Raw genomic sequence first — 7,088 nt, 5'->3', positions numbered from 1 at the left:
ATTGCAGCATTGGGTCTCCATATTTTTATCTTGTTTTGACATTGTAGATCAGTATTGTCTTTCACTATAGCTTGATAGTAAAGTTTGTTATTCAGACAGATCCTTTGTTTGGCACTCTCTTCAGAGTCAGTTAATCAGGTCTAATCCTGTTGAATTCTTTGATTTTCCCAGATGCAATCACCTCTCCTCAGATACCTGAATGGAGCAGATTCAGTTTTTCAAAAGATTGTTGTTAAATGACTCATAGTATAACTTCAGGGTTAGATTTTCCTCAGGATATTTGCAGAGCTGTAGATTTGCAGTGTTCACAGAATGGCAGCCATCTTTGAAAAAAAAAGATTAAATAGAATTCTAATGTACACTAGTTTAGCTGAAAGCACTTTAGCATCCACTGATCCAGGGTCTCACATTGCAAGCTAACTGGACAGCCTTTGGATTACTGGAGGTTGGTCAGGGCACAAATAAAATATTTGCTGAAGGAAACTTGTTTAGCTCTAAGCACTTTAGTGTTCCACTGACACAGGGTCTCACAGTGCAGGGCAACCGGACAGCCTTTGGTTTATTGGAGGTTTGCCAGGACACAGATAAAACACTTGCTGAGGGAAACTAGTTTAGCTGAATTTGGCTAAATAAATGATTCTAAAAAGCCCAGAATTGAGATACATTAAACGGTTATAGAAAAGTGAAAGAAGTTCAGAGAATTTATAAAATCTTACTTGCAATCACAGAAAGTCACACGAGTTGGCAATGTGTAAGAGTTTGCTATGGTGGTCTATATTTTTGGCACTGAAAATAAACTTGAATAAAACTGTTTTCCTACTTGGGAAAAGGGGGACTAGTTCTATCACTCTCTGAAGGAGCATGTGATGAAGGGCATGTGGAAATAAATGAATCTGGTCTGGAAGATGAGGAATTAGTCTCTGGAAAGGAGGAATTTCATCCCGTTGCCATCTATAACCATAATGAATGATCTTCAGAACTAATTTGTCTGAAACTATTTATTTCCAAAGATAAAAGTGGAGATTCAGACTTTCTACAAGACAAAACAGAGTGCCAGGGTGTGTGTATATCAGGGGGAGGGCAAATTCTCTTAAAAAGTCATTCTATCTTATTGGACTGTCTTTGGTTTTGAGAGTTTCCACAGTTCTACTTGGAATCTCCTTGTCATTAACAAAATATCTATCCTAAAGAGAATTTTACCATCAGCTGGAAAGTTCTGAGATTGCAACCATCAGACCTCTGCAAAACTGTACCAGTGACCAAACTTCTTTAACAGAGACACACACACACTGTATACAATGAGTAGCAAGCTGAATAACACGCAAAATTAAATTATTTAAATCAGGTATTTCTAAAAAGATCAAACTACAGAAACAAAATCCTCAAACTTTCACCATTAGTCTGGACAACCTTGATGTATAAGGCTGACAATTCAAAATTTGTAGCAGAAGGATTAACTAAAGCTATAGCTACTGTATCAAGTTTGGGAAGAATGTATACAGACTTAAAAGACTGAGGAACTTTATTCATCCTATCTGTGTTTTTAGGGGCAGCTGGCAGATTATCAGCAAAATTGCCATCAGTAACACTCACATGTAAGACAAGCAAAAATGGTGGAATGATTACAGTTTCTGTAAATTCCTTCTGTGAAAGCTGATAGTATTTTCTGAGGGACAGTGAAACCTCGGTGTTCTCCCACTGAAAACACTGGTACATTCTAGAAATAGTCTCAAAGCAAGAGAATCTCCCACAGAGAGAATCAGAAACTGAGCTTTCCTTTAATTCTAAATCAGAAATATGAAGAGAAAACCTTCTATTTGTCCCTTCTTCCTTTTAAGAACAAAATCTGAATACCTCACAGCAGAAAAATGGTACTCCACAACTAAGCAACAGAAAAAAAAAATGAAAAAACAAAAAAAGAACAAAAACAAAAGCAGAACAACCACCACAGCAGCAACCAGGGTAAAACGTGATAAAAGTTTAATGGTGAGTGCTTTCGTAGGGGTTAGCGCTTCATCAGACCAAATGAAAAACATAAAAAACACACTCGATATATAACATGTAACAACCAATAAAAATGTACCAATAGTAGGAATACACCAATAGAACTCAATAGGAAAACATTCACCTCCCTATCAGAATATGTTCAGGGGTAGGCTATAATTAAGACCAGGCATCCTGTGTCCTTGCAAAGCTATAATCCATTTGAATTCTACCTTCTCAACATAATTATTAAATTATTAAAACCACTACCCCTTATATTAGGTGGAACCAGTTGTAAAACTCTAAAGTGAATCCTAGCATGACCCATACAAACAGAAGCATGACATGCTAAAGCGTTAGTTGTTACATTATTACAAAGATGGCCAATGTACTCCAAAATGCATTCCTTGAACTGACATGTGGTTTTATCCACATAAAACCAGGAACAATCACAGCAAGCAGCTATACGCGGTTAAATGTTCTAAACTTATTTCTGTCACTGTAAGAAATACCTCAAAGAAGGGTATGTCACCCAGAATGATACCACAGTACAAACAAAAAAAATGATTGGCATCAGGAATTTGCTAAGTCTCTGGTGTCAATCTAAGGGGATCCAGTATCTGCCTGCTTGGGATGACATGAGTGACAGACCCTGATGCTTAGCCAGAGATTTCCTGTATCTGTCACCCCTAGGCTTTCAGGTACTGGCTAAGGCTCTTGCCACCCCTATAGTGCCTTTTCCAGGCAGTGTTCCAAATACCAAATTACCACTGTAACAGCTATAAATAAATGCAATCTGATTGTCATGCTGCTCAATGCTAGAAGTCTAAATCTCAAAGCACTCCTCAAAATGCAGAACATCAACATTTGTGCTATAATGGAGACCTGGTTTAAAGTGACAGAAAGCACCCCTGCTCTAACAGGCTATAACTCATTCCACACCTTTTGGATCCAAAACATGGAACGAAGCTCCAAAGGCAGTGGTATCTCCATATTCATAAAGGATATGTACACCTCCAGACTAGTAGCCCAGCATAATGCATCTGAAATATTTCAGGCACAACTAACATTGGGTAAGATGGAGATCCAGATCATAGCCTGCTATAGGTCCCCAACCATGTCCCTAGACTCTCACTCCACCTTCCTAGCACCCTGGAATATATCAAGGTCCAACCCAACACTCTCATATTATGAGACTTTAACTATCCCAACATCAACTGGGAAAGGTACTCAAGCACCAATACACAAGCCCAAACCTTCCTAGAATTCGTCATTTCCAATGTCCTGGACCAGCTCATTCTGACCCTCACTAGAGGAGGCAACATCCTTGACCTGGTTATTACTAACATGGGCAACCATTGCTTTACACCAATAGTCAATCCCTCCCCAGTCAGATCTGATAATAAACTAATCACCATGAAAATCCACATCTCACCCACATCATCCTCAAAGGTAGCCATCTTGAAAAACTTCTCCAAAGCTGACTTTGGGCTCCTAAAACAGAGGTGGCAAACTTCACAGCACCCATGCAAATGGAAAATAGCTGCATGACTACCAAATTATACACCAATGCACTGTATGAACATGTACATAAATGCATGGAACTAGCCATACCCAACAGAACCAAGATGCTCTCCCCCCAAAAAATAAGCCAATCTGATGGTCCCCTGCCATTAATAAACTCTACAACAGAAGGAAGAAACTGTTGCAGAAAAAAGTAAAGTCCCAAGAATGGAAAAAAACTCCCTCATTAGCCTCAGCAGAAAGCTGAGATCCCTCATCAAAATCTCCAAAGTCAGCTATGAAGGCAGAATTGCGGCAGACACTATAAACAATCACAAAGCCTTCTATAGTTATATCAAGAACCTCCACAGCAATACCCAGATTTGCTCTGAGTTACTGCACAATGGTACCTCCTATACTGAGCCAACAGATATTACCAACATACTGGCCGACAGATTCAGTAGCAAATTTACCCCTCGCCCTCCCCTAATCACAATACCAGAAGAATTAGACCCATTATAGAATACAGTGCCCCATTTGGTATGTACCTCTCAAGACATCTGCACAACTGGAAAGGCTGCAGAAATACCTCACTAAAAGAATCGCAAGCCTAAAGCAGATGCCCTATGCTGACCGCCTTAAAAAACTCCAGCTATACTCTGTCGCATATCGTCTACTCCAAGGCGATAACTGCTTAACATACAAGGCTATGTCAAACCCAGAGCTGTTGGACATGCTACACTTAAAGAAATAACAATCCCTCAGAGCCACACCCTCCAAGGATCTAAACCTTGTCATCACAATAAACAAAACATGCTGAAGGGATAGATTTCTGAACCACAGACTCCCCAGACTCTGAAATAGACTGTCCATACATGTCAAGCAGAGCACCTCTTTGGCCCTCTTCAAAAGGAACCTTGATGATTGGATGGGAGAAAGGAAATTCTCCCTGGGGATCACATCAGTCGCCCTGCTAGGCAGGGGTCCAGGGAAATAAATAATGTGAGAAGAAATAGCCAGGGAATTGTTATGGCTAGGCTTGTATAGGCCCTAGGGCCAACAGCCTAGTACCAACCTATGAACCTATGAACCTATGCCAGGCACCCAGCATTACTGCAGCACAGGTTAAAGCTGCATTATCCAAGACCAAGAATGCAGCTTCCATGGGACCCAGTAATATCCCTGGCTGTGTTCTACATGAACTACAAAGTGAACTGGCACCACATCTGTGTGCCCTGTTCAGTCACAGCCTCATGTCAGGCTTTCTCCCTACAGAATGGAGCACTGCTACAGTCACCCCTCTACATAAAGGGGGAGCAACTACAAACCCTGGGAATTGTCACCCCATTAGCCTGATGAGTCTGATATGTATAGCTATGGAGTGCATCACCATGGACCTGATTAACAAAGATATAGGAAATCTCCAAACTCTAGACCCCATGCAATTTGGCTTTGTGAAAGGGAGATCATGCCTGCTCAACCTGGTTGACTTTGAGTCAGTCACCAGGGCTGTGGGTGAAGGCAAAGCAGTGCATACCGCCTACCTCAATCTGGCCAATGCCTTAAATACCATTCCTCACTCAGGAATTATTGATAAACTCACCAAACTAGGAATAAACCCCTATATCACTAAGTGGGTTGCAAATTGGCTCACAGATAGAACACACAGTGTGAAAGTAGCAGACTCAAAGTCAGACTGTTGACCAGTCACGAGTGGAGTCCCACAGGGATTGGTCCTGGGTCCTCTCCTGTTTGGCATCTACTTCTCAGAAGTCCAGGCCAACTCAAAGGGACTCTGGCTGACCAAGTTCATGGACAACTGCAAGCTGGGAGCCATTATTAACTCCCTAAGTGATGCAGACATCCTACAGAAAGGCCTCACTGAGACCAATAACTGGTGTCAAAACCATGGGCTTAAGCTTAACGTCAAAAAATGCATCGTCATCCCCTTTGGTAAAAACTCAGTTCCCACTAATTGCCACATTGATGGGAGCCCACTGAACACTGAAGGTATTATAAAAGATCTGGGAATGCAGGTTGACAGCAACCTCTCCTTCGACCACCACATTGCCACTGTGGTCAGAAAATCCTTCTATGTGGCACATCTCATTACCAAGGGTTTTGCATCCAGGATGAAAGAGGTCATCATCTCTCTCTACTCTTCCCTCATTAGACCAATCATTGAGTATAATGCTCCATTTGGCATGTACCTCACTAGACACCTGCAACAGCTGGAGAGGTGACAGAAGTACCTCACGAAGAGGATCCTGGACATTAAACACATGTCCTACATGGACATACTCAAAAGATTCCAGCAATTCTCTGTCTCATATCGCCTACTTAGAGGTGATCTCTGCTTGACTTACCAAGCCATGTCTGACCCAGCTCTGTTAGAAATGCTACATCTACACCACACACTCCAGAGACTTCAACCTCATTACCACAATCAACAGAACATGCTGGATGGACAGGTTCCTCACCCCAAGACTGCCCAAACTCTGGAATAGATTTCCCATACATGTCAAGCAGAGCACCTCACTGTCCCTCTTTAAGGGAAATCTTGATGAGTGGATGGGTAATAGAAAGTTCACCCTGGAGATCACTCCAGTGGCTCTACTTGATAGAGGCACTGGGAAATAACATCAGGAGGCATGATGCCAGGGCACTTCTGTGGGCTAGGTTTGTAAAGGCTCTAAGGCCATTACCCTAGTACACACCTATGAACCTATGAATGAAGACACATAGACTGAAAACTCATTTAACTTGCATCACAGTTGAGACAAAACATTCTACACAACAAATACACTGCAAAGCATTTTTTTTTTCTTTGCAAGGAGGCAAGCCCCCTCATCTTCCCACACACCAGATTAATATACACTAACTTTGCCAACTCACAGCCATGGAGAAGAGAAAAAAAAACAATAACCATATACAGTGTATCAGTGCTGGCACACAAATATTAACATCAGCATTTCTGGGGTGGCCATTGCACATCCCCTCGTACTCTTCTAGACTCACCTCTCTTGTTGTATCCATTGGCTGTATCATAATTTTACACTTTCTATGTAAGATGATAAATACAACTTTTTTTTTTTTAAGTACAGAAGTACAATAATCTTATAGGAATATAAGGGAACAACCTAAATCAGCTGCTTCTTTTTTTCTACTGGAACATGATTATGGCATGCTTTTGGACAACTGGGTCTCAAGATTGTACTTTGTCTTTTTTAAGATTTGTCAGCTCCCTGCGCAAAAAAAAAAAAAAAGAAAAGAATTACTTCACTGCATACAATCTGCAGAGATTTTTTCCTTAAGCTACCACCCCTGCCACTGTTTAATTTAAATGTCTTCTGCACATTCTTTTATTAGCAGCAACTGTAGATGCACACTATAAATTCTAAGCTGCAGTAGAAATACAGCACAGCAGACATGACAGCATGAAGGATACTGATGTAGGGAACTGATAAGCCTATCTTCTCCATCAGCCAATTAGCAGTTGTAATAAGAACAAATTACTCACTGTAGTATTGTTTTCTCTCAGTGACCCAAGGCAATGTTAACAATCAGCATCTATCTAAGTGCACAGATAGGCCTTACAGCAA

Source organism: Protopterus annectens, chromosome 5.part0 (genome assembly GCF_019279795.1).
Source record: "Protopterus annectens isolate FY-2018-M chromosome 5.part0, PAN1.0, whole genome shotgun sequence".
In the NCBI taxonomy this organism is placed as follows: domain Eukaryota; kingdom Metazoa; phylum Chordata; order Ceratodontiformes; family Protopteridae; genus Protopterus; species Protopterus annectens.
Note: the sequence above shows the minus strand (reverse complement) of the source record.